The following is a 27,970-nucleotide window of genomic DNA, read 5'->3' as shown; positions in this document are numbered from 1 at the left end:
AGGAGGTGCTGTTGTCATCATGAATAGGTCGGAATATGAACAAGAGGCTGCTCGGCAGCTCTCCAACACCACTTTCTACAAGCCATTACCCTCTGATCCCACTGAGAGTTACCAAAAGAAACTACAGCATTTGCTCAAGAAACTCCCTGAAAAAGCACAAGATCAAATCCACACAGACACACCCCTGGAACCTGGACCTGGGATATTCTATGTACTACCCAAGATCCATAAACCTGGAAATCCTGGGTGCCCCATCATCTCAGGCATTGGCACCCTGACAGCAGGATTGTCTGGCTATGTAGACTCCCTCCTCAGGCCCTACGCTATCAGCACTCCCAGCTACCTTCGAGACACCACTGACTTCCTGAGGAAACTACAATCCATCGGTGATCTTCCTGATAACACCATCCTGGCCACTATGGATGTAGAAGCCCTCTACACCAACATTCCACACAAAGATGGACTACAAGCCGTCAGGAACACTATCCCCGATAATGTCATGGCTAACCTGGTGGCTGAACTTTGTGACTTTGTCCTTACCCATAACTATTTCACATTTGGGGACAATGTATACCTTCAAACCAGCGGCACTGCTATGGGTACCCGCATGGCCCCACAGTATGCCAACATTTTTACGGCTGACTTAGAACAATGCTTCCTCAGCTCTCGTCCCCTAATGCCCCTACTCTACTTGCGCTATATTGATGACATCTTCATCATCTGGACCCATGGAAAAGAAGCCCTTGAGGAATTCCACCATGATTTCAACAATTTCCATCCCACCATCAACCTCAGCCTGGTCCAGTCCACACAAGAGATCCACTTCCTGGACACTACAGTGCTAATAAACGATGGTCACATAAACACCACCCTATACCGGAAACCTACTGACCGCTATTCCTACCTACATGCCTTCAGCTTTCACCCTGACCACACCACACGATCCATCGTCTACAGCCAAGCTCTGCGATACAACCGCACTTGCTCCAACCCCTCAGACAGAGACAAACACCTACAAGATCTCTATCAAGCATTCTTACAACTACAATACCCACCTGTGGAAGTGAAGAAACAGATTGATAGAGCCAGAAGAGTTCCCAGAAGTCACCTACTACAGGACAGGTCTAACAAAGAAAATAACAGAACGCCACTAGCCGTCACCTTCAGCCCCCAACTAAAACCCCTCCAACGCATTATTAAGGATCTACAACCTATCCTGAAGGATGACCCAACAGTCTCACAAATCTTGGGAGACAGGCCGGTCCTTGCCTACAGACAGCCCCCCAACCTGAAGCAAATACTCACCAGCAACCACATACCACACAACAGAACCACTAACCCAGGAACCTATCCTTGCAACAAAGCCCGTTGCCAACTGTGCCCACATATCTATTCAGGGGACACCATCATAGGGCCTAATAACATCAGCCACACTATCAGAGGCTCGTTCACCTGCACATCCACCAATGTGATATATGCCATCATGTGCCAGCAATGTCCCTCTGCCATGTACATTGGTCAAACTGGACAGTCTCTACGTAAAAGAATAAATGGACACAAATCAGATGTCAAGAATTATAACATTCATAAACCAGTCGGAGAACACTTCAATCTCTCTGGTCACGCGATTACAGACATGAAAGTTGCTATATTACAACAAAAAAACTTCAAATCCAGACTCCAGCGAGAAACTGTTGAATTGGAATTTATTTGCAAATTTGATACAATTAACTTAGGCTTGAATAGAGACTGGGAGTGGCTAAGTCATTATGCAAGGTAACCTATTTCCCCTTGTTTTTTCCTACCACCCCCCCCCCCCCCAGACGTTCTTGTTAAACCCTGGATTTGTGCTGGAAATGGCCCACCTTGATTATCATACACATTGTAAGGAGAGTGGTCACTTTAGATAAGCTATTACCAGCAGGAGAGTGGGTTTGTGTGTGGGGGGGGGGGATGTGAGAAAACCTGGATTTGTGCTGGAAATGGCCCAACTTGATTATCATACACATTGTAAGGAGAGTGATCACTTTAGATAAGCTATTACCAGCAGGAGAGTGGGGTGGGAGGAGGTATTTTTTCATGCTTTGTGTGTATATAAAAAGATCTTCTACACTTTCCACAGTATGCATCCGATGAAGTGAGCCGTAGCTCACGAAAGTTTATGCTCAAATAAATTGGTTAGTCTCTAAGGTGCCACAAGTACTCCTTTTCTTTTTGCGAATATAGACTAACACGACTGTTACTCTGAAAATAGACACAAAAACAGGAATACACATTTCCTCCAGCACAGCAAATTTACAAGCCAAAACAAAGAAAACCTAATACATTTTCTAGCTAGATTACTTACTAACTTTACAGGAGTTGGAGGGCTTGCATCCTTGATCTGTTCCCGGAAAAGGTATCACACAGACAGACAAAAGCCTTCCTCCCACCTAGAGATTTGAAAGTATCTTGTCCCGTCATTGGTCATTTTGGGTCAGTTGCCAGCGAGGTTACCTTAGCTTCTTAACCCTTTAAAGGTGAAAGGATTTTGCCTCTGGCCAGGAGGGATTTTATAGCACTGTATACAGAAAGGTGGTTACCCTTCCCTTTATATTTATGACACTAACGGAAAAGAGTTTCTCTCTGATTCATATGTAAACATTTTATAAATTATTATTTTTATAAAATTGTATTTCTATAGTGCCTGGGAACTCTAGTTACATATCAGGATCACATTGTGCTAGGCACTCTACAAAGATAGAACAAAAAGTCATTCCCTGCCCCAAAGAGTTTACAATCTAATATAAGACTAGATACAACGGATGCATATAGACAGATATCCAGATAACAGATAGGGGGAGTACAAGGAAACAATGAGATAATATTGGTCAGCCTGACAGGCAGTGCTCTCAGCACTCCAGCTGCCTGAGAAAGACAATTGCTTGCTGTACTAAATAAAGGATAGACTTAAAATCAACAAGGACCTGAGATTCTGCTATTCCTATTCACATTCAGTAATAAGCCAAGTGAAGTCAGTGGGACAACTCACATGACAGCACAATTTGGGCTCATAGAGCTTTCCTTTTTATAATACAGTTATTAAGTAAATAGTATTGTAATTGGACATGGTGATTTCATAGAATATCAGGGTTGGAAGGGACCTCTGGAGGTCATCTAGTCCAACCCCCTGCTCAAAGCAGAGCCAATCCCCAATTTTTGCCCCAGATCCCTAAATGGCCCCCTCAAGGATTGAGCTCACAACCCTGGCTTTAGCAGGCCAATGCTCAAACCACTGATCTATCCCTCCCCCATTTACAAATAGTATAAGACAGTAAAGAACAAAATACCTACCCCAAAGATCTTCCAGTCTGAAGAAAGAGCATGCAATCAGTAAACAGAGGATAGATGAGTTTATGAATGTTCACTTTCCATTGACATATGTCCTTTAAAATGGCCTTTGCTGCCTGGTGATTTTCCTGAACAATAAGGGATTTGTTCACTGTGGGGAAGATTATAATATTTTCAAACACACTGGAATGTTTTGTATATCAGGGTATTCATAACAACACAGTCCATTTAATTAATATGGAATTACACTGGAAATACTATCAAAGTACTCATGACATTCACATTAATACCATATGAGTCATCAAGGATAATGTTATCACAAGAAATACTAAAGGAATTAATAATGGTTAGACAATTATTGTACAGAGTTGTTGAATCCACTTCTGTTAAAGTCATTTTAATTGAACTGAACCATATAGAAAAGTAGCTAAAACCAGAGGTTGTCAACTTCTTCGGGGGGCGGGGAGATTGAATAACATTTTAAATTATGGTCTATGACACAGTATAAATTTAGTGTACATACTATACTACCTTCCATCCATGGCAGAACACCCAAGTCTTGTTAAGGGAGGCTAGTACAAATATCCAGGAATCCAGGATAGAATTTGGCCATCATTTTAAATGTGGGTGCATAAAATTAGTCCATTACAGTAATTCCTCACTTAAAGTCATCCCGGTTAACATTGTTACGTTGCTGATCAATTAGGGAACATGCTCGTTTCAAGTTGCACAATGCTCCCTTATAACGTTGTTTAGCAGCCTCCTGCTTTGTCCACTGCTTGCAGGAAGAGCAGCCCGTTGCAGCTAGCTGGTGAGGGCTTGGAACCAGGGTGGGCTGGCAGCCCCCTATCAGCTCCCCGCTCCCCTAAGTTCCCTGTGCAGCAGCTGCCCAGCAGGCTATCAATTGCCAGGCAGTTCAGCCGTCCCTCCCCCCACTGCCATGTGCTGTTCCTGCCCTCTGCCTTGGAGCTGCTCCCGGGAACCTCCTGCTTGCTGTGCAGGGGAGGGGGGCTAATGCCAGGGTGTCCCCCTACCCCCCTACTCCTGCCCTCTGCATACCCCTTTCTCCATACAGAGCAGGGTGGGGACAGGACAGGGCTTAGGATGGAGAGAGCTTGTTGGCCGCAGCTCCCGTCTCAACTTCCTGATCTTTTTAAAGGCAATGTACATAGAGTGGGGTCAGCGTACTTAAAGGGGCAATGCACGTCTCTCTCTCTCCCACGCACAGGGTGTGTGTCTCTGTCTCTGTCTGCCAGACTGTCTCCCCTCCCTCCATTTGTGCTGCCTTGTAGAGAGTGAGGCTACATTAACAATGTGTTAACCCTTGAGGGCTCAGCCGAATGCTAGTTCATCATTTAGCAGCAACGCATTCCCTGGGAAATATCCCACCCTCTTCCACCCTCTGACTTCACCACCTCAACTAAGCTTCACAATCATTGCTGTGTACAGTATTAAATTGTTTAAAACGTATACTGTGTGTATATATATAATATAGTTTTTTGTCTGGTGAAAAAAATTTCCCTGGAACCTAACCCCTCCCCCCATTTACATTAATTCTTATGGGGCAATTGGATTCACTTAACATCGTTTCGCTTAGAGTCGCATTTTTCAGGAACATAACTACAACATTAAGGGAGGAGTTACAGTATTAGACAAATAACTAGCCCGAGTTTCAGAAGTGCTTGGAACGTAGCAGAACCTACCTTTGAAAATTCATGGTCATGTCTACACTGCAGCTGGGAGCGTGCTTCCCAGCTTGAGTAGACAGAGAAGAACTAGCTTGGCTTCATCTAGCATGCTAAAATAGCCGTGTAGTCGGGGTTCCAGGCAGATTTTATTCAGACAGCTAACCCAGGATGCTGCCTGTGTTACCCCCTGCTATACTGCTATTGTTAGCGCACTAGCTAGAGAAGAACTAGTGCATGTCTGTCTACTCAGGCAGGGAACCATGCTCTTGTCTGCAGTGCTGATGCACCCTAAATGAGAGGGAAAGCAACTGGGGCTGGATGAAATGAAGTAGCAGCAAAGTAATGCTGGCTTCTGCCCAAAACATAGGGAGCTCTGGTGGAGGCAGGAGCTTTGACAGAGATACTGCCTCAACAGGCATTGTAATGGAACATTAAACTGTAGTATACTGTTCAGCCACTAGGTGGCAAAGTGTGTAAAATAACTCATTTAAAGCTAACCTTACCCATACCTGGCAGAACATTAAAAGATTTTATGATGAACACATCTGGTGTGTATAAGCAAGCTCTGTAGCCAGTCCATATCTGGTACAAGGACATAGCATGGTGCCAGAAGTAAACTAAGAATAGAAACAGAAAGAAAACAGCAACAGAGGTTGCTGACAGAAGGAACAGCAACAAAGGTTGCAGTATCTCATCAACATGCCAATCTTCAATGCCCCAGAGAACTTCAGTCTTGACAAACCTTCACAATGGACAGACTGGAAGCAGTTTGCAAGATTTGGAATTGGAAACTAACGCCACAAAGAAACTGGAAATATACAGGTATCTTCTTTAATTTAGATATGGGGAAACAGTATTTTTTTAATCCTTTGATTTTATTGAAGACAGTTACAAATATTACTATGAAAGGGTTCTGTCTGTCTGGTGCATACTCTATACCTCAGAGAAATGTGGCTTATGAAAGAGCATGATTTCACCAGAGAATTTGAGAATGGGCGAATATGTTGAATATTTTATAAGAGTTGTGTATACACTGGCTGAAAACTGTGAATTTGGAATCCAAAACATGAAAATATCAGAGACAGGCTGGTTCTTGGGTTAACAGATAAAAACCTTTCACAGCAGCTACTAGAGAAACTTGACAAACTTTGAAAACCTGAAGTTAACTTAAAAACTGTAAACCGATACTTGAGTGTTAAAAGACATTATCATAAAAACCCTGAGGCAAGGAGAAAGAACCCTTAGGTTTAGAGGGCTAAATTCTAGCATACATGCACAAAGTATGGAAAAAATTAATATTCTAAGAGATGATGCAGAGATTTATTACACAGTGTCATAAATGTCTGAAATATGGACATTTTGCAGCTGTTTGCTGCACCAAAGCAGTCAGGGTGATGACTCATATTAGATACAATCGAGAGCCATTGTTTCTGGGATCTATCGGTTGTGATGACACAGACCCTGCGTGGAGACTGAAATTGCGTATTTGTGGGAAGACTATGACTTTAAAGGTGACTCAGGAGCTAACATCACAGTCATCTAAGAAGGGACTTAAAATAACCCTCAACCCCTCCCAGAACTGAAGTCACCTGACATAGCTCTGACTAGCCCTGGAGGTATTCCGAACTGCATGGGCCAATTCACCAAAAAACAATTTATAAAGACAAAATCAATGCATTAATTCAGAGTGTATGTGTTCAAAGGGCCACAGACCAAGATCCTTCTCAGCCACAGTGTAACAGCCATGATGGGCCTAATGAGAAAGGTGGAAGAACTCAATGGAATATTTGGTGATATTGGACTTTTGAAAGGAGATCCAGTACAAATAACGTTCAGAGACAATGCTGACCCATACAGTGTACATCCACCTCACAGGATTCATATTCCATTACCTCATAAAGTGGAAACTGAGTTAAAAAGAATGGAGTGGATTGGCATAGTCAAGAAAATGTGTGAGCCAATAGCATGGTGTGCCCCAATGGCAAGAGTTATAAAGAAAATGGAAAAATTTTGTGTATCTTAGAAGGCTTTATCAAGCAGCTGTGAGAGAAAACTATATCCTTCCAACACTGGAAGACTTTCTCCCCAAAGTGAAAGGAGCCACAGTATTTATACAAGCTGGATGCCTTGAGCAGATTCTGGAAAATCCCTTTAACCAAAAAAAAAGTGCTAAATTGACTACATTTATCAGAAATGTTAGGAGATTTTGCTTTTGAAGATAACCTTTTGGAATTACCAGTACACCTGTAATTTTCCAAAGAAAGATGGCAGAACTGTTAACAAACATAAATGAAGCTGTAGTTTTCATGCATGATATTTTGATGTATGGATCTTTGATTAGTCTTAGGACTTCATTGAGGGTTTTGTTGTATTCTTCCATCAATCAGTCTGTACCAAAGCAAAACAAGGACAAATAGGTTTTCTGCCTATCCCAAATCAAGTTTTTGGGACAGACATTACACAAAGGTGGAATCAGTGCTATCTCTGAGAAAGCAAAAGCAATTCAAGAATTGAATGCACCAACTAATGTACCAGAACTGAGCCTTATACTGGGGATGGTAAATTACCTTGGTTGATATCTACAAGAGCTTTCTACAATGGCAAAACCATTGAATGAACTGTAAAGTCCAACAGATCTTGACTATGGGAGCAAAATCAAGAAATTGCCTTCAAAAAGGTAAAACAAAATGATCTCAACAGCTCCAGTTCTCAAATACTGCGATGTGAACAAAGCCACAATGATCAGTACAGATGCAAGCAGCTGTGACCTAGGTGGTGTATTGTTGCAACAACATGGTTCTGAGTGGAAGACAGTTGCATTTTGCTCTTGCACACTCAGAGAAGCAGAAACACAATATGCACAGATTGAAAAGGAGTGCATGGCAAGTGTATGGGTATGTGAGAACTTTTACAAATATCTGTGTGGACTGGATTAATTTATACTGATAACAGACCACAAACAACTTGTAACTCTCATCAGTGGAAAAGACCTTGATCCAGCACCGCTGAAATTCCAACATCTATTACCAATGTTAATGTGATTTAACCCAATTGGTAAATATTCTCCTGGGAAGAATCTGATAGTAGCGGATAGTCTGTCACAGAGGCCAGCATCACCCTCAACTACCCTTGATCTCGAAGATGACATAAAGGAATACAGTGATGCTGTGGACACAGAGACCAGTGTCAGAAAATAGACTACTCCAGCTACAAAAAAGCAACCTCAACAGACATGCAACTTCAGGAAGTTCTAAGTTACATTACGGGAGGCTAGCCCAAGTATCTAGTGGCCACTAAGAAAGTCACAAGAGACTACTTTGTGGTGCCTGGAAAATAAAGGAAGTCAATAAACTCATGATTAAAATCAATTGCATCATAATTCCAAATAAAATGGGAAGAGAAATCCTAAAACTCATCTATGAAGGCCATCAAGGATTAACTAAATACCAAGAATGGGCCAACACAGACAATTTGGTGATCGGGCATCAGAAAGGACAAAGAATAAAGTATCTGCATGTGAACATTGCAGAACTAACAGATCAACACAAAGAACTTTTAATAACACCTCTACCAGACAGACCTTGGAAGAGACTAGCTGCAGATTGATGCAAATTCAGAGAACATCATTGCCTGGTCATCATGGACTATTCTTCTGGGTATATAGAAATAATATACATGAAAGAAATAACATGTCACAGTATTATCGAAAAAGTGAAGTGCACTTTTGCTCGCTTCAGCATTCCAGAAAATCTAATGACAGATGATGGACTACAATTCAATGCAGCAAAATTTAAGTAAATCCAAATGAAATATGATTCTGATCATATTACTAGCAGCCACTCTACCCACAAGTGAATGGCAATGCCAACAGAGCTATACTGACAGACATGAAATCCTACAGCAGGAAGATCCATTTCTTGCTCTTCTGAGTGACAGAGCAACACCAGTACCAGGTACTGGACATAGTCCAACACAACTCCTGATGGGAAGACAATTCAGAACTACTATTTCAACTTTGGAAAATAATCTATTTCCAAAGTGGCCAGACATGAAAAGATTAGAGAAACCAGATAAAAAGGCTAAAGAGCTTATGAACACTTTTAACAACAGATGTCACTCAGAGACCTGCCAGGTCTAGAACCTGGTGACCATGCTCGTGTCAAATTGGATGGAGAAAGGAATGCACAGCTCCAGCTGTTGTAAAGAAAAAGAATTCAGTGCCCAGATCATATGTGATCGAGACCGATAGTGGAGAGTTCAACAGAAACCATCGACATCTATAGTTTGTTCTTTCTGAGGAACAATCAAAAGAGAAACCTCTACAGATGGTGAATGCAGAATAAGAAGACTCAAGAGTTCCAGACTGACCACAACCTGTGATTGTGACTAATGGACAGTCAGATGACCAAGTTATTACAGTATGATTCAGAGACACTTAACAGATTGATCTGTACTGAACTTCAAAGATAGCCTGATAGTGTATATTTTGTAAATGGTAGGCATGTAGAGGAGGACATGTAATGGAATGCTAAACTGTATCATACTGTTCAGCCACTAGGTGGTGATGTGTATAAAATAACTTATTTAAAGCTAACTTTAGCCATACCCGTTGGAGTATTACAGGATTTTATGATGAACACATCTCGTCTGTATATGTAAGCTCTTTAGCCAGTCCATATCTGGTACAGCTGCATGACAGGCATCATCATAGGGAAACAAGTTAGCAGTGAATGGACTGAAGGGGCCAGGCATTATGGTGGCTGAATAGCTGAAGATGTCCAATCAAGTGGTGGTGGTGGTTGTAACGATTTATCCTTCCTTGGGAAGGGTTAAGTAGAAAGGAGAGAATACTGGGTCATCAATGGTGAAGCAGGCTTGAAAACAGCTATACAATGTGGGATGTAGCAGCGCAATGTAGTGGAATTTTCTGGGGTTTCTTTAAACAACAAGTCTTGCTTTTTTACATTGTTTGTATGTTGTGTGTCTATTATTGTTTGGGGGTCTAAACAGAAAAATGTCTTTAGGGATAGTATTATAATGTATCTTTGTACAATGTCTAGCACAATGGGGCATCATGTCTGTTGAGGTCTTTAGGCAATACAAATAATAAAATACACAAAGCATTCAGTTGTGAAGCAGTTAGGAGTGCTACTCATACAACATGCCTGACACAAACCCACAAAAACAAGGAAATAAACAGCTAAGCCATCTAACAATACAAATTCTTTACTCCTCCACTGACAAGCACACACCTTATTATTAGCACAATTCATGTGCACCACAGACCAGAGACAACAACCTTACTTCTGCCCCTATTTCAGCCTTCTGGACACACCACGTTACCAGATTATATTTTCCCTAACACTAGGGGCTTGTCTTCACTACCGGGGAGATCGACGCTGCTGCAATCGATGCAGCGGGTGTTGATTTAGTGGGTCAAGTGAAGACCTGCTAAATCAATGGCAGAGCACTCTCCTTTCAACTCTGGTACTCCAGCTCCCTGACAAGAGTAAAAAGTAAGTTGACCGGAGAGCGTCTCCCATCGATGCAGCGCAGTGAAGACATAATACTGACAGACCCCTGTTGTTGGTGGGCGGGATTGAACCTCGGACCTTGAGAGCTTAGTGCCCGAGCCTCTACTACATGAGCTAAAAGCCATATGGCACTTAGCTAAAGCTGTAGAGCAGACTCATTAATCTCTCTCTCTCTCTCTCTCTCTCTCTCTCTCTCTCTCTCTCTCTCTCTCTCTCTCTCTCTCTGTGGTCTCGGTGCTACTAGATGAGAGACAACACTACACCCAGGAGGTGTGTGGGTTGCAAAGACACCGGGATAGGTTGACCTAAATTACGTCAACACTAGCTACATTATACACGTACCTGGAGTAGCATAACTTAGGTCGACTTACCCCGGTAGTGAAGACAAGCCCTAACAGCGTAGAGGTTAGAGTAGCAGTTGGTCATTTTGGGAGAAGGTAGTTTGCTAATGAATTTTATGGTGAAAAATGTTTAAATGTACTAGATGGCTGGCATCCATGGAGCAGAGGTAAGGTAAGTGTGTGAGCTGTGGCATATGGTAACAGTAAGGTATAAGTTTGTGTTGCCCTGCTCCCACTTTCAGGCTTGCGTACACAACACAAACTTTCTGTTACAATGTGAATAAGAGCAAAAAAAAAAAAGCTTTAAAACCAACATTAAAAAAACAACAAAAAACCCTCCCTGTTGCACCAGTTCTCCCCAACAGCCACCTCTCAATCAAGTTTTGTGCAGAGACACAATGATTTTTAAGAGAGATCTATTGACAGTGTAAAGCAGGACTGCCAAAGGACAATTTCAGCCAACGCTCAATTTCAAAGGCTTGATATTAAACATTTACAATGAGAAAACCAAACCAAACTACATAGAAATGTAAAGGGCATAAAAACTAAGCCTGTGTGAATTTTCACACCAAATGGCCACCTACTTTTTACAGCAAAATGAGGAATACATGCCCAATTTTAAGTCAATTTAAGAAAACAGCTCTATCAATTCACTACCATCTATGTCCATAATAGTAGTATTCATAATAATTTATTTAGGTGCCTAACTGAGGATTAACATCTTTTATTTCTTACTAAAACATTTTTTTAAATGAAAGTTAGATTGTTCAGAATTTGAATGTCATGCAGAACACAAAATATATGTGAAAAGCTGGATCCAGTCTATAGGATGGCTCTTTGGCACCACTAAAGTAGAATACACCTCATAATTTGATGTTACATTTTTTCTTTAGAAATGTTAATATATATATATATATATATATATATATATTTAAAAAGCAGCTCACATTAGGAAAAAAAAGATAGACAAAAGATGGTAAGAAAGAAGAGGAGACCATATTTGGCTGGGACAGGGAGAATTATGAGAATTCCATCACTTTTCCCATACTTAAGTATTATCGATTTTTGTAAACCACCAATAAGTGAGAATGTCAATATATCTTTAATTTACCACAAAGTTTACCTGATTTACCTATCTAATAATTTTAACATGAGCAGCTTTTCCTATTGTGCATTTTCTCAAAATGGAACAAAATAGTATTTTCTTCTCAACTATCTTGCAGAAACAGATTGCGTAATATGAATATACCAATTAAATAGGCAATACTAAGTCAACACACCAGGTATTCTCAGATAACGAGGACGCATGAGAAGAGTTGCTCAGGTCATTCACAGTGTGAAATACTTTGCTTATCAAACAAACAGGATCTATTTCAATCAAACTGATTGACATTACTCAAAGGGGAAATATTGACTTATTAGTCTTTTCATGCTTTTAGATTTTTCTCTCACTCTCAGAGTCTTCAGACAAATTGGTTCAGCAGACCTAGGGAGAAAGAAATAGGAGTCCTTTGACTTTTGTTGGAGCCTTTGCTACAAACAACATTCACCGTAGAGAGACATAAGTGAAATAATATTTTTTATTGGACCAGCTTCTGTTGGAGAGAGAGACAAGTTTTTGAGCTTACACAAAGCTCTTCTTCAGGTCTCTCACTAACTGAAGTTGGTCCAATAAAAGATATTACCTCATCCTTGTCTCTCTAATATCCTGAAGACCTGAAGAAGAGCTGTGTGTAAGCTTGAAAGCTTGTTTCTCTCACCAACAGAAGTTGGTCCAGTGAAAGATATTACCTCACCCTGTCTCTCCGATGCCCTGAGACCCACACAGCTACAATAACACTGCATATAACATTCACTGTAGTCATAATGTGGAGATTCCAGAAGAGGAACAGTTCACATTGAAGTACTAATTGCAAAGCACTCAGAAGAATGAAAATTTCTAAATAAGAAATATAAAAAGAGCCAGAGTGAAAACTGCACAAGTTGCATATTGCCATGATCAAAGATATGTCAAGGTTTCAGCATCAGCTCCATTTCTCCCCAAAAGTAGAAGTAGAAAAATGATATAGCTTGCTAACATTGGTAGATTAATCAGTATTATTGATGAAGATTTTCATTTAAATGCTAAACCATTTAAAAGCAGCATTACTGAAGTGACTTTCAGCTGTCGGTCTGTCTTTCTGAAGCATCACTTGCATCAATATAGCACAATATTAGTGTGATATTATGAGGAATTACATAATCACCTGATGCCTCCTGACCATTCAAAGTCAAGGTTTGCTTTAAAAAAAAGGTAAGAAGACAGTTTAAATATTTTTATCGTAATTAGTAGGATCTTTTTCATAGCTTAAAAACAAATTGGCCTATTACAGCTTCCACAGGGTCAGATTCTGTTACTCTTACACATGCTGACTAGTATCTTAACTCCACAAATAGTCCCATTGACTTCAACAGTGACTTCAGTAGGACTGCTTGTCAAGTAAAGTACTATTCCACATAAGTAAAGGTCTCAGAATACAGTCCTTATGTTCCATCAACAAGAACTATAGATATGTATAAGCATGAATTTACTTTGAGAGGGGGTGTTGAATTGTAAAGGCAAATGGGGTTCCTTTAAATTCCTTCACTTCTGGTTGTTTTCTTACATTTTATCAGACATCAGTGTAAGATCCAGTAGAAGTGAACCTAATGATAGCAGACAAAAGAAAGACTACTCTTTTAGCCGAAAAAAAAAGAGTGCAAGGGTGAAAAGACAACAGGAAGAGATGACCTTAGCAGGAATGTAAAAGGAGCAACAAGGTGGTGTGTTCACAGCTGCTTTTTGTATTAGCTGGAGTGTTTTCCTAATAATAAGTTTCAAGAATATATCCTAAAACCACAGAAATATATACTGGAGTACAGTGGGACTGACCCAATGCTCTGCACTGTCATGAGAAAAATGCAAGTTCAGTTCTCAGTGCCTTGATTCAGGCATGGGAGAACTCCAGAGTCAGATTCAGGAGACGAATTGTAACACAAAATCTGTCATTGATCCTTCTAATCTGATTGTGGGCCGCGAGACATTTTGCTGATGTTGACCGTCCACTGGCACACTTCCCCACCCCACAGCTCCCAGTGGCTGTGGTTTGCTGTTCCCAGCCAATGGGAGCTGTGGGAAGCAGTGAGCTGCAGGGACATGCTGGCTGCCACCTCCCACAGTTCCCATTGGCTGGGAACAGTGAACCGCGGCCACTGGGAGTTGCAGGGGGTCATGCCTGCAGATGGTCAATGTCCGCAAAATGTCTCACAGCCCTCAATCCGATTACCCTGATGGGCCGCAAGTGGCCCACGGGCCGCAGGTTGCCCACCGCTGCTCTTAAATATGAAGATACTTCTATTTGCCATCTATCTTCTTTCACAGGAGGCACCTATTATTTTTTAATTACTAATTTATTTTATAAAGCTACACAATGAGATTTAAAGTGCTTGGCAGAAGATGGTGTAAGTGCTCAATTACAGTTATTTCTTATTACTAAATTATTAATTATTATTATTATTATTATTATTAATGTTGAGAAATTCTGGAGCTGCTGCTGCTGCTGCTGTGTTGGATGTTGAAGTCTCCCTCTGGATAATCTCTACCTGGCATCATAAGAGTATCATATAGTTATATGAATATTGCTATATGCCTTGGTTTATAATATAATAAAGAACCTGCCCCTGTAAAGCAGAGAGAAACACACATATCAGCGTCAAGAGGTTGCTATCAGCCAGAGCAACCACAGCAGCAAACAGCAAACCTGCCATGGCAATGGCAATGCCAATACAAATGACAAAAACGAAGGAAAAGGTCAGGCCAAAGGCAGCAATGCAGGCAGTGCTCTACAATTGCTTTCAAAAATGTCCCTATAGACAGATTACTGTTCCTGCAAAACAAGGAAAAACAATACCACCATGAGTCAGCTGTGCTATTTATTTTTGTAACATCTCTCCTTTATTCCTCTTTGCAGTTTGTCTTTCAGCTCTCTCACCCCATTCTCTTGCTCTTTCCTGCCTCGGGGGTCAGGGCTGGGTTCACCTACTGTACAAGTGCAGCTGTTCCTTCCCTCAAATTCTCCCCCTGAGCTTTAATTCTAATTCAAGCCAGTAAAGAGCCTTACCAATAACTGAAACCCATGTTGACCCTCATCACTCATACATATTTTTGAAATGAGATCAGAGAGCTGGCCCAGATGCATGAGAGGAGAAAATGAAATTCAAAGTAAAAAACAAACATTTTATGTTTTTTCTCTCTCGCAAGCAATAGATCTGGAATCAGTAACCACACTGTACTGCACCTGACTCAACATCTATCTTTGCAGATCCTGGGAATGTCTGGATTTTTAGTGAAACAGTCTTCCCTTCCCTTTGTAGTCACAACACTTGATCTGACAAAGACAATTAGGCCACTATTGTTACTATAAGAGCTTCCATTACTTGTTGACCAAAACCATAAAATGGTGGGCAGACAAAGTTTTACAGTCTGAACTTTGAATTTCCTTGGTTTAATATATATTAATTTTCCACCAACTCCAGCTGAAGCTGCACCATTAAAATCCCAAGCATTAGTTTTAAAATAAGGAGGTAATATTATTAGAACACAGTTTTACATTTTTGTGTCTGCTTAACAACACAACATTTCTCATGGACATATAGAACAGTTGACTTTTCAGCACTGTCATAGCCCATAATGTAAATATGCATGTTAATCACATTTTAAGCTGGTAAAAGGCAAATTCAACATATTTGAAACATGAGGCTCAAAAGTAAATGCTGAATCATTGAAAAAGCAAAGGTCATTACACAACATAGTGTGAATGGAGAGCATGTGGATTTTGCATAGGTCAAATTTCCAAGTAAAATTTAGGAGACTACACTCAGAATAACTAACCTGAATTAGAAAACAAAAAGGAGCATAGGGAAATACTGTCTCATTTTATAAATTAACAAAACACATTCCCAGTTTCTCATCACAATGTTGGAATCAAGCATAAGAATCAAAAATCAGAAAATAATCAGCATAACAAAGTGTGACTGGGTATAGAATATCCATCCTCGACAGCAAGGGTTAAGAAGCTGCTCTGGGCTCAGGCAGCTCCACCTCACCATCCCTGCTACAATGTTTTGGCGGGATGTATAATGGCCTCGATTATAGGGAGGGCTACCTTTCCTGCTGCATTGGGATGGAGAATATCAATCTTTTTGTGGGTATTTTCATCTGCTAGCTACACCTGAATGTCCAGAGAAGCTGCCGTTCTTCTGAGGCACTCCTGGTATGCCTTAAAGTCATCTGGTACCAGAGAGGGCCCCTCTAGTATCAGGGCCTCATCAGGTGATGAGAATGCCTGAAGAGCAGTCAGAGGAGAGAGCTCCCAAGGCTATTACTGAGGCACGAGGGCAGGCTATGGCTCCAGAGTAGGTTGAGGCAAAATTCTGTTCTTGAGAGTTCAAAGGCTGATCGGTACTGTCACTGGCTTCCCAATACCAGCAGGAGAAAGCTCTCTGCTGAGGGATCTACCCATGCGAGGTATCAGTGATGTAGATCTGGATGCTGGAGTCATTCCCCAGAGCATTCAATAGGGTCACTGAAGTGACGGGTATTATACTGGGCCCCAGCTATATCTGTCTCAGGAATCCCAATCTCTGCCTGTACTCTTCTCAGACCCATGCCAATCAGTACAGGAGTGGGACTAAGAGGAAGATCTTGATATCATGAGATCTAGGAGCCCTCTTCAGAACCTATGAAGAGTCAAAGTATTCCAAGAGCCAGCGCAGTCCAGTACCAGGAGTGTTCCTCAGTGAGCACTGTACACTTTGTATTCTGTGTTGTATTTGAAATCAATATATTTCCCCTTGGCTACCCCTATGCATAGGAGCTGGAGGGGGGCCATGCCGCTGCTTCCGGGAGCCACTTGAGGTAAGAGCTTCCCAGAGCATGCACCTCTGAGCCTCCCCCGATGCCCCAACCCCCTGCCCCAGCCCTGACCCCCCCTCGCCCTCCAAACCCCTCGATCCGAGCCCAGAGAACCCTCTTACACCCAAACGCCTCATCCCCAGCCCCACCCCAGAGCCTGCAACCCCAGCTGGAGCCCTCACACCCTCACCTGCCCCAGCACGGAGCCTTCTCCCACACCCTGAACTCCTCATTTCTGGCCCCACCCTGGAGCCTGCACCCCCAACCAGAGCCCTCATCCCTTCCCACACCCCAACCCCAATTTTGTGAGCATTCTTGGCCAACCATACAATTTCTATTCCCATATGTGGCCCTCGGGCCAAAAATTTTGCCCACCCCTGCTCTACAGTATACATTCTCACTAGTCACATTCAGGAGTATAGCATTTTGTTGCTGGGATTGTTTGCATACAGGAGATTGTGAGCATTTCATTTAAATATTAGAGCTGTGAAGAGATTAAAAAAATTAATTGTGATTAATTGCACTGTTAAACAATGATAGAATACATTTATTTAAATATTTTGGATGTTTTCCACATTTTCAAATATATTGATTTCAAATACAACACAGAATACAAAGTGTACAGTGCTCACTTTATATTTATTTTTATTACAAATATTTGCACTGTAAAAAAAACTAAATAAATTGTATTTTTCAATTCAAATACTGTAGTGTACTCTCTTTATCATGAAAGTTGAACTTACAAATGTAGAATTATGTACAAAAAAGAGACCTGCATTCAATAAAACAATGTAAAACTTTAGCGCCTACAAGTCCTCTCAGTCCTACTTCTTGTTCAGCCACTCGCTCAGACAAACAAGTTTGTTTACATTTGCAGAAGATAATGCTGCCTGTTTCTTGTTTACAATGTCACCTGAAAGTGAGAACAGGTGTTCACATGACACTGTTGTAGCTGGCGTCACAAGATATTTATGCCAAATGCACTAAAGATTCATCTGTCCCTTCATGCTTCAACCACCATTGCAGAGGACATGCATCTATGCTGGAGACGGGTTCTGCTCGATAATGATCCAAAGCAGTGTGGAACAACGTATGTTCATTTTCATCATCTGAGTTAGATGCCACCACCAGAAGGCTGATTTTCTTTTTTGGTGATTTGGGTTCAGTAGTTTCTGCATCAGAGTGTTGCTCTTTTAAGAATTCTGAAAGCAGGCTCAGCACCTCATCTCTCAGATTTTGCAACACATTTCAGATTCTTAAATCTTGGCTCGAGTGCTGTATCTATCTTTAGAAATTTAACATTGGTATCTTCTTTGCATTTTGTCAGATCTGCAGTGAAAGTGTTCTTAAAATGTTGGGTCATCATCCGAGATTGCTATAACATGAAATATATGGCAGAATGCAGGTAAAACAGCAGGACACAATTCTCCACCAAGCAGATCAGTCACAAATTTAATTAATGCATTTTTTTTTTAAAATGAGCATCTTCAGCATGGAAACATGTCCTCTGGAATGTGAAGCCGAAGCATGTGAGGCATATGAATATTTAGCTCATCTGGCACATAAATATCTTGTGATGACAGCTACAACAATACCATGCAAATGCCTGTTCTCACTTTCAGGTGGCACTGTAATTAAGAAGTGGGCAGCATTATCTCCCATAAATGTAAACAAACTTGTTCGTCTGAGTGAGTGACTGAACAAGAAGTAGGACTGAGTGGACTGGTAGGCACTAAAGTTGTACATTGTTTTGTTTCAGAGTGCAGTTATGTAACAAAAAATACATTTGTAAGTTGTACTTTCATGATAAAGAGATTGAATTACAGTACTTGTGTGAGGCAAATTGAAAAATACTATTTATTTCGTTTATCATTTTTACAGTGCAAATATTTGTCATAAAATAACATAAAGTGAGCACTACAACACAGAATACAAAGTGTACAATTGAAAAAGATATATTTGAAAATGTTGAAAAATGTCCAAAAATATTTAATAAATTTCAATTGGTATTCTGTTGTTTAACAGTGTAATTAATTTATTTGAGTTAATCGTGTTAACTGCGATTAATGGACACCCCTATTACATATACCTCAAAAACATGCAAAAAGAAAAAATAAATAGCAAATACAGAAAGGAATCTATACCTTGCCTTAACATCAGGGATGGAGAATAATGTACTTTGAAAAAAATCACAGAGCCTGCATTTTAAGTTCTTGACATAATTTTTGTTCTTTTCTGCAATATTCTGTAACCTCTAAACTTTCACTTAAAATGGTACTATTTGTAAAATTGGATCACTATACCGCAACCATCCATACTAGCGTGGACCATGGCACCAAATAGGCACCACTGGTTTTGTGGACTGCTTTTTCCTCCTCTGCCAGTAGAGGCTTTCTTTATGCCCAGGGATATGCTGATAGCAACTTATACACCACATCCAAAATCAACAGGCTAACCTCAGTTACAGTTGCTCTTAGACCGTGTTCTGTTTATCTGTTTCTTGTCTCTATTTTGTAAACAAAGATGAATTCTAAGTTCACTGAATGCCTTGACAATGGAAAAGGAAAGTATAGGAAGTAGCTGAGCCATAACAATTTGAACAAGGGCATCATTGCCCCATTAACCTAATCTTACAGAAAGCCATCTCCAGAAAAACCACTGCAGCAGTGAAGAAAGTAAAATCTCTCCTCTTCCAACCTTGTTCAATCTAGTGCAGTTATTCTGCTCCCTGAATGCCAGTGGAGCTCACTATAACCAGCTCATGTGGGAGGAACAAAAGGGGAAGTTCCCACTCTTACACATCTGCAAGCACATAATATAATGCAAAACATAGGGCTTACATAAAGCAGACAAAAGAAGTCAATTGTGGGATCATTGTTCCTTGGTTATTTATTTTGCCAGTTAGTTTTCCCCTGCTGAAGTGTATTAAAGGCTTTGATGCTGTTGTGTGCCATTAAGTTAGTAATTATAAGGGCTGTGGATTAATCACAGTTAACTTACGCAATTTACCTCAAAAAATTAATCGCAAGTAACAAAATTAATCGTGATTAATTGCAGTTTTAATCACATTCTTAAACAATGGAATATGAATTGAAATGTATTAAATTTTTAGATTTTTTTCTACATTTTTCAAATACATTGATTTTAATTACAACACATAATAAAAAGTTTACAGTGCTCACTTAATTTTTTGTGACAAATATTTGCACTGTAAAAAACGATAAAAGAAAATGTATTTTCCAATTCCCCTCATACAAGTACTATAGTGCAATCTCTTTATCATGAAAGTATAATTTACAAATGTAGATTTTTTTGTCACATAACTGCACACAAAAACAAAACAATGTAAAACTTTAGAGCCTACAAGTCCACTCAGTCCTACTTCTCGTTCAGCCAATCGCTCAGACAAACAAGTTTGGTTACAATTCGTAGGAGATAATGCTGCCCACGTCTTGTTTACAATGTTACCTGAAAGTGAGAACAGCCTTCACATGGGACTTTTGTAGCTGGATTGCAAGGCATTTACGTGCCAGATATGCTAAACATTCATATGCCCTTTCATGCTTTGGCCACCATTCCAGAGGACATGCTTCCATGCTGATGACGTTCATTAAAAAAATAATGTGTCAATTAAATTTTTGACTGAACTCCTTGGGAGAGAATTGTATGTTTCCGGCTCTATTTTATCCACATTCTACCATATATTTCATGTTATAGTGGTCTCGGATGATGACTCAGCACATGTTCATTTTAAGAACACTTTCGCTGCAGATTTGACAAAATGCAAAGAAGGTACCAATGTGAGATTTCTAAAGATAGCTACAGCACTTGACCCCAGGTTTAAAAATTTGAAGTGCCTTCTGAGAGGGACGAGGTGTGAAGCATGCTTTCAGAAGTCTTAAAAGAGCAAAACTGATACAGAAACTACAGAACCCGAACCATCAAAAAAGAAAATCAGTCTTCTGCTGGTGGCATCTGACTCAGATGATGAAAGTGAGCATGCATCAATCTGCACTGCTTTGGATCGTTATCAGGCAGAACCCATCATAACCATGGATGCATGTCCTCTGGAATGGTGGTTGAAGACGAAGGGATATATGAATCTTTAGCGCATCTGGCATGAAAATATCTTGCAATGCCGGCTACAACAGTGCCTTGCGAAAGTCTCTTCTCGCTTTCAGGTGACATTGTAAACAAGAAACATCATCTCCTGTAAATGTAAACAAACTTGTTTGTCTGAGCGATTGGCTGAACAAGAAATAGGAGTGAGTGGACTTGAAGGTTCTAAAGCAGTGATGGGCCCGCATGCGGCCCATCAGGGTAAGCTGATTGTGGGCTGCGAGACATTTTGCGGACATTGACCGTCTGCAGGCATGCCCCTCCCGCAGCTCCCAGTGGCCAACACTGCTCTCAAGTTTTACATTGTTTTATTTTTGAATGTATGTTTTTTGTACATACGTCTACATTTATAAGTTCAACATTCATGATAAAGAGATTGCACTACAGTACTTGTATTAGATGAATTGAAAAATACAATTTCTTTTGTTTTTACAGTGCAAATATACGTAATAAAAATAAATATAAGTGAGACTTACACAAATACACATATTCTGTGTTATAATTGAAATAAATATATTTGAAAATATAGAAAACATCAAAAATATTTAAATAAATGGTACTCTGTTACTGTTTAACCATGCGATTAATCGTATGATTAATTTTTTTAATCGCTTGACAGCCCTAGTATTATACAGGTACCATATCCTACCCTCTCTTGCCACAAGAGAAAAAGTATCCTGATGGTATTCAGTTACAAGGGACACCTTCTAGAATCAAAATAGGTTGATTTTCAATTGTGTGATGGGATTTGTGGAGTCTTGCCTTTTGAAAAGCGGTCAATAATTTGTCCGGATATTCTGGTGTTGGGATCTTAAATTCTAACAAGTTCCAACTATTTCTAACTGCTACCTCATGACTTATCTTAAACTAAATTGCACAGGTGGGGATATGATAGGCTGAGAATCTCAGACAGGTGGGAGATGGTTGCTATTTAAGTGTCATCCCTGGGCTTTTCTCATCCCATAAAATAGTTTTGAATAGCATGATCAACAAACAGAATATGTGATCTGAATTTTTTAAGGTCAATATATAATATTTATGAAGTTGTTATTTGGGTATAACATTTAGATAAGTAGTATTTATTCTCCACAATAAAAAAAGATTCTCCCCATGTTCATGTGTCTCCATCTTATGCTGGATTCTGACCTGATTCTATAATTTTATAAATGGATATGTAGCACTACAATGTTATAGCCATTTTTAATTGTTCAAGTATTAGAACGTGCAGAATTTAAGGTATTCTCCTTAATTTACAGAAATGTTTATCATTAGAATTAGCAATCAGATTAATTGCTTGGCCCTTGCTCTCTTTCATACACAGCCTTAGAAAACATGGAACTTCCCTTGAGACTTGTTTACAACAGCATACTGAAAAAAGATGTAAACATTTAATAGGATGACAATAACACCTCAATTCTGGTTAAGTTTAAGATGACTAGCAGTTGCTAACTAATAATCATTATACAATATCCTCCATTTCAGCTACAGTTCAGGGGTTCAAGTGCTCCAGAGACTCTTTGATGTGCAAATTATGCCACAATAGTAAACATCACATCATGGAAACATTAGCATTTCTTCAGATATAGTCTGTTTAGTCATATAATATGTCACAACAATTTACTGTGCTCTTCAATGTGACAGGAGGTTTTCTGGTGGCCTGTTGCAGACATGCTGTTAGCAAAGACAGCTTGCACACTTCCAATAACAAAAACTATATGTATATGTAATGTCTCTAAGTCATATGATCTCTGAGGGCTAACAACAACAAATACCACAAACATGTGAAACATGGATTACATGAACAAAAAGACATCTTAGTCCTTTCATCCACGAGGCACAACTCTGGAGTTGATGCTATTCTCACACTGCTCCTAGTACAAGAAGTGATTGCATTTTCCCAATAGAAAGCTGCTGTGCAGGGAGAGCAGACAGACTCTGCTTTCTAAAATGATGTATATCATTCAGTGGAAGCTGAACAGACAAGACTTTTTTCATTGTTTACAGAAAATAGAAGCCAAACATTATTAAATCCTGGAATAAAATTAACCACACTAATCATACTTGGCTGCAGTTACAAAACAGTGTTCCATTAGCTAATGACCTAGACTTGCACTGACTGCACAATGGGAATGCGACTGGCACATCACAGAATGGTGGAGCAGCCCGGGATAGAAGTTTAGAGACTACCCAACCCAGGAGTGTCATACCCAACCTGACCCTGATAGTCTGGTCCCATTGGGTTGGGTTGGTTGGGATGAAAGGCTGTACAACAGAGTGGCTGCCAAACCTACTAGGTTTCCATTTAAAACATGTAGGCTGAGAAAGAAGAAGGGGACAGAATCTAAAAAGAAGTCAGTCCATTGAGAAAAGTCTACAAGGAAGAAGCTCTTATCTGAGCTTATTCAAAGAGGAAGCAAAATTCCAGGCTCAGTTTGGTTAAAATTTAAACCAGTTTTTATTTGATCTGAGCCAGTTTAGCCAAGCATATTAAATCCTTCACAAACAGAACAGGCATGTATAAACTCAGTAGAATGAAGAGAATAGTATTGCTTCCTGATAATAGAGGATCATCTTAGATTGATTTTGTTCTCAAAGAATTTTAAAAATGTAACGACTAAACCTCTTGATGCTATAATCACAGGATGCGCATTTTGTGGCAAATTACAGTATCTGCAATGGGAAGAAAATGTTTAAAACAGCAAGCCAGAACTATTAGGTCAATTGGACAATCTCTGCTAAAAATCTGTTCCAGTTCTAGGAATTTATTAGAAAGTGATATAAAACCAGGACATTTTCTTGGGTGTTTCAAAGATTTGTTATCTGAGGCCTTCAGAAGTAACCCTTTGAGAACTGGTCCCAAGGTCTGTTCTAACTAAAATTTTCCCTTTTCCCCTCCAATATTAGAGCATCTGTCAACCAACCAATTAAAAAGTAATTTTATTAATAAAATCACACCCACACACGGAGTACATATATAACAGGGATCAACAACCTTTGACAAGTGGCCCTCAAGTGTAAGCCCCCTTGGCGGGCCGGGCCAGTTTGTTTACCTGTCATGTCCACAGGTTCGGCTGATTGCAATTCCCACTGGCCGCAGTTCACCGCTCCAGGCCAATGAGAAGTGGCGCAGGCCGAGGGATGTGCTGGCCGCTGCTTCCCGCAGCCCCCATTGGTGTGGAGCAGCGAATCGTGGCCAGTGGCAACTGTGATCGGCCGAACCTGCAAATGCGGTAGGTAAACAAACCGGCCCAGTCAAGCCCTAGCAGGCTGCGTGCCAAAGGTTGCCAATCCCTCATATATAACAAAGTAAGTGTGTGTGTAAAATATATAAGTTATAGTATTTTCTTTCCAGTCATCTGAACACAATCTCTTCCTTCAACTCTTGTAAGAATCATACTGGAACAAGTCATATTTGGTGTACCAACAAGAGAAATCTATATTGTCCTTACCATTATGCTCATTGCTAATTACATTTCAGGTTTTTATTTTATGTTATCAGAAGTGAGAGAAAGTGTTATTCTTCATGTATTCCTTTATACATAAAAAGTGGTATTTCTGTAATTTACCCATACATTTATTGTAGAGCACAAAATTAAGTCCTCTACATACCTACAGGGTAAGCTAAAAATACGTAATACAAAGATTAGTGAAGCGTAGGTACATATTTGAAGTACGGCAATTTAGCAGTTTGCTTCCTGTGTGCAAAGACTGCTTTTATTAGGTGAAGAGAGTCTAAAGCACAGTGGAATCATCACAGGGGATGAGGGGTTCAGGCCATGTAAAGCCTGCACAGGGAAAACTTCATATACGACATAAGCCATGAAACAGAGCTGTGCAGTGATGCTCTATGCGACACCAGAAAGATTAGTTTTGAGGAAGGGCAAAGCCAAAAGCATATCAGTGGATCCACTTGCCAAAACCCCGCTGAGGGAGGAGTGCAGAAGCTGCTGCAGTAGCCTTGCTATGGCTATGGTGATGCTCTGATGTCTGAAGCTAGGAGGGATTCTATAATTCTATGCCCCTAGGAAGCACATGCATAGGTACTCAGGCTTTGCACATGGATGAAGAATTTGATAGAGTATATTTGTGAATGAGAAAGACAGAGGTCATTTCCACTTAAATAGTTTGCACCCCTCAAAGCTTCCCATTAATGTTATAGATTAAATTCTATAAATTTGCACAGTTTTAAAAAATATTTATCTGATGTTTGTGGTGTTTTCCAGATTCTAGGTTTTTCAGGACCACAAAAAAGCTTGTATGCTCCACACTAAGCCATTAGGGTTCCCTCCCCTTTCTCGCTGCTGGCTATACCTGAAAGTCTCCCATAACTTACCAGATACAAATACAGTTACTGAAGCTAAAGAGAATTTCTAAGGCATATATAGTAGAGGTTTTGCTCCTGTTTTAATTTGAGGTAGCTAACGCATTTGTAAATCCTAGTCTAAATACATCACAAACACTGTTTAGGTCAAAAATACTCTAGACCTACCAGGGTGGCCAACCTGAGCCTGAGAAGGAGCCAGAATGTACATTGCCAAAGAGCCACAGTAATACGTCAGCAGCCCCCCATGAGCTCCTCCCAGTGCCTCCCGCCCCCTGGCAGCCCCGCCAATCAGCGCCTCGCCCTCCCTCCCCCCACTTCTGGATAAGCAGTTTCATGGTGTGCGGGAGGCTCTGGAGGGATGCGGGGGAGGAGCAAGGGCACAGCAGGCTCAGGGAAGGGGGCGGGAAGGGGTGAAGTGGGGGCAGGGCCTGTGGCAGATCCAGGGGTTGAGCAGTGAGCACCCCACGACACACTGGAAAGTTGACACCTGTAGCTCCAGCCGCAGAGTTAGTGCCTATACAAGGAGCCGCATATTAACTTCTGAAGAGCTGCATGTGGCTCCGGAGCCACAGGTTGGCTACCCCGACCTACACTTAACACAGTCATTTACTTCACCAGGCTGTTTTAGTCAAACACTGCTGGAAGAGTTGCACTAAACAGAGACAGCTTCTCCAGCACAAAATGTCCAAGATTTTATAATAAAGAACAAGTTCTACAATAGTAACTGAGTAACAGACCTGTGGTTGGGGGACATTTTTATCATATAGAAACTGTGAAAGCCAACCCGGTCAGGACTTTTATCCTTTTGCCTTAGCCTTTAATTTTTATTCAGTTTTTTTATTTTGTTCTGCTTCTTCTATATTCTCACATCAGGCTGACTGAGTTAAAATACTTTCTGGATCTTCCCTTGGCTAAATAACGGCACACTGCCCTCAGTGTCTCCAAATCCATTTACCGGCAGGCAATGGATGTTAGCATTTTGTGGCTTTTGGATCTGGTTTGTGGAATTATTGGCAAATATTCATGCATCAATCAACACTAAATACCCAACAGTACAAAGAACTATTTGTATTTAGAGGCAAACAGTGATTTAACGTGTAACCTTTCCAGCTCTCCTGTTCTACATATTTATTAAGATAATTAATCATGGTTCCGTTTTTAAAAAAAAGGTCACATGCAGCTCTAGACCTAAAAGGGCTATTTTCTTAATTTTTTAAAAATTACTACAATTTGTCAAAACTTGGAAGTAACATGTCCAACCTCATAGACATCAGTATCACACGATCACCTTGATTAATAAAAGCCAGAGAGTGTTTGTTTTTCCCTCACCCCCCATTTCAGACAAAGCTCTTTCAGAGCTGGTCCCAGGGTCTATCTATCCTAACTCTAAAGCTATGTCTACACTACAAGCTGGGGTGTGATTCCCCTGCTCATGTACATGTACTCATGCTAGCTTCAGTGTAGCTGTGGAAGCACAGGCAGTGGAAGCATGGCTTAAGTTACCCTAATATCAAACAAACTGTAGAACAATCTATAACCAGTATTTTATTCATCAAAGTGAAATCAATTACACAAAAGATGATATCATGCAAACTATCTGACAACTCTTGACAATCTGAAAGATCTTTTAAATACATCCATTTTACACATTATATAAAAAAATATGCTTTCAAGACGAAGAGGCTCTGAATTTGACCTGTTTCTCTCTTTTGGGACCATTTCCACCTTCAACATTGGACCTGAAATTTTACTGCAGTTTTGCAAATAGCAGCTGCCCAGGGGATGGTTAAGGGACATGGGACTAACAACCCTTTTTGAAAAATCCCCTGCATAGCCAAATATGTGCTGAGCCCCAACTGGAGCTCTGCTTGGGCCACTGGCACTTACACAAGCTTTTGAACATTTCTGCATGCTTGTTTAGTCTTATGTTACAAAAGACACACTTGTCTACACTGGCCAAATAAATGAATCTAAAACATCAGGTTTGACCATAAAATACACTGTCAGTTTTACTGGCCAGCATGGATTGTGCCAAACTATATTAGATCAACTGAGTTCCACCCTAGGTTTAAAACATTGTTATAACATAGTTGAGCCCTGTCCTTACTGGCTGGTCAAACCAATCAACCCAATGTGATCATGCCCAAATTAAAAAAAAAAAAACAAGTTTGTAAAAGTTTAACTTTCTTTTCCCCATTATTTTCAGGTATTCCTATTGTTGCACTACTAATTTCCAACCAAGGCTGCAAGTAACAGATTGTGCTAGAAATTATACAAGTAAACCTGTTGTCATGAATGTTACAGATCAATACTAAACTCCCAAAGGGGCAGATTTTCAAGAGTGCTCAGCACTCACAATTAGGTAACATTTTCAGGAGCACTCAGCCCATTGTTTTCATAGGGAGCTGTTGGATTTGAAACTCCTACGAAAACCTGCCAGGTTAATTTAGGTGCAGTGACAAAGCTCTGTCCTTGTCTCCGTGGGTCCCGCGTTTCCTGGCAGATTTTGCTAGCCTCAGAGACTCACTGTGACTCTCCATGTAGCCCTTCTCTCTCTCGAGACAAGGGTCACAGCCTACTGAGCCATTTTCATCATAAGCCAGCGAGGGAAGTGAGGAGAAGCTATCCTCCCTCCCACAGTCTCTGTTGTCTCCCAGTCTCAGTGATTAATCAATGGGGCAAAGGGGGAAGCCCAGGCCGGC

This window comes from Chelonia mydas, chromosome 1 (genome assembly GCF_015237465.2).
Source record: "Chelonia mydas isolate rCheMyd1 chromosome 1, rCheMyd1.pri.v2, whole genome shotgun sequence".
NCBI classification, from domain to species: domain Eukaryota; kingdom Metazoa; phylum Chordata; order Testudines; family Cheloniidae; genus Chelonia; species Chelonia mydas.
The sequence above is the reverse complement of the archived record's forward strand: the minus strand, read 5'-3'. Positions refer to the sequence as shown.